Source organism: Chelonia mydas, chromosome 5 (assembly GCF_015237465.2).
Source record: "Chelonia mydas isolate rCheMyd1 chromosome 5, rCheMyd1.pri.v2, whole genome shotgun sequence".
Classification (NCBI taxonomy): domain Eukaryota; kingdom Metazoa; phylum Chordata; order Testudines; family Cheloniidae; genus Chelonia; species Chelonia mydas.
Window position 1 is genome coordinate 25,020,456 of NC_051245.2, and position 1,756 is coordinate 25,022,211.

General features: G+C 43.0%; 1 pseudogene; it reads right to left on the reverse strand.

The window, feature by feature from the left end:
- Positions 1–965: 965 nt before the first annotated feature.
- On the reverse strand, positions 966–1,470 carry LOC102932161 (annotated as a pseudogene).
- Between the last annotated feature and the right edge of the window lie 286 nt (positions 1,471–1,756).

Below are 1,756 nucleotides of genomic sequence, written 5' to 3' on the forward strand. Positions count from 1 at the left end.
GGTCTTGTTGCTGATGAATTGTCTCTTTCTATAGAATTAATAAAAGACATCTAGATAAGCATTTCTTTGACCTTTCAAAGATAAGCACTTTGACCTTTCATTTATTAAATAGTTTTTTCCATTGCAAGAATTTCCCTAATACAACTGAAACAATACATTTATGTCACAGACACAGTGTCTCCACCTCATGACTGCATAACACTGCAGGATGGCTGTCAAACAGTAAGTGATTGGTTCATAGTTTTCATTCTTTACAATTTGTCCTTTGTGCTCTGATGTCCAAAAACACCCATGCACCAATGGATCCAATAGTAGTTGTACATCATATATCCCCTCTGTCTCTGCCATTTAGAACAACAGTGCTACTTTTGATTGCTTATTTTTGCATGAGGGTAAAAGTCCCATCCAAACTGAAACACGGCACATTTGAGTTCAGCCTGGCAGTAAATTTCTCTGTCTTTCCCAGCCAAATCTAAAAAAAAAAAAAAATCTGATTTAACTGCCTGTTTCTCTCTCTCATCTGAAAACAAACCAAAGTCACTCAAGATGAGGTGGAAAATGAGCCAATGATCAAAGTCAGGGAAACAGGAGAAAAGAGACTTAGGGACGGTAGATAGAGCCACATGTGGGGGACAGATGGGAGAGGAGCCAGATAGAATGGACTTCAGAGAGGGTGAAGGAGCAGGAAGAGGAGGAGGCTGGAAATAGCAACAAGGAATGAAGAGGAGCCCAACAATACTGAGGCAGCTACCTAATTGTGGGAAATGAGATAAGGAGGAGACAATGACAAATGTAAAGTCAAAGTCTTGTGGCTTCAACAAGTCTAAGGAGATCAACGGAGTGGGAGATAAAAGGTTGTGGATCAGGGTTGAGTCTTTAGGAGCTGCAGCAGAGGGAGCAGATGAAATGAAACAGGGTAGGGGATAGCAAAAAGGTTGGCAAGAGTAAATCCTGAAATAAGAATATCACTGCTTCTGCTGCATGGCCTCCTTGTGAGCAGCATCCTGGAGCAGCTGGGTATCAACCTCATCTGCCTGCAGCTGGACATAGCAGACAATGGAGCCCTGGATAAAGCAGTTCTTAACAGACAGCATGTGGGGTACTTCTCCAGGTCAGTCACTCCAATGTCAGCGTGATATTCAAGTACTGATCCACAGAGTGGAGGGCCTCGTATGTGTACAACAACTAGACACCTGTGACTGGCCTGTGCCAACTGACTTGGGCTCGCAGAGCACAGGCTGTGAGGCTGTTTAATTGCTGTATAGACTTCCAGGCTCAGTCTGGAGCCCTAGGTGTTGGACCCTCCTACCCCACGAGCCTGAGTCAATTGGCATAAGCCAGTTGCAGATTTTTCTTTGCTGCATAGACATACCCACAGATACTCAAATCATCCTTTAGTTCTACTACCACATCCTTTCCAACCAAGGATTTGAAGAAAGTATCCCACCAGCTGGAAGTGGGGAGCTGCATGGGGGAACCCTGAGAAAGGAAGAATGTGTGGGCCGAGAGAGCACAGAAGAAGAGAGGATGGATTTAAAGGATGAGCCTAAATTGGGATATATGGCCGGAGGCAAGAAGAAGAAGATGGAGATGAGTTGAGGATTTCTGATGGTAGGAAAGGGGTGTAGTTCTATATTTACATTTATAAACACAGAATGGCTTTTTATAAAGCTTCTTATTTACTGACATTTTTCTTTAGAAAGAAAAAGTGCAATAATGTAATCCCCATCCATGCAAAACAATCAGTATTTGGTAT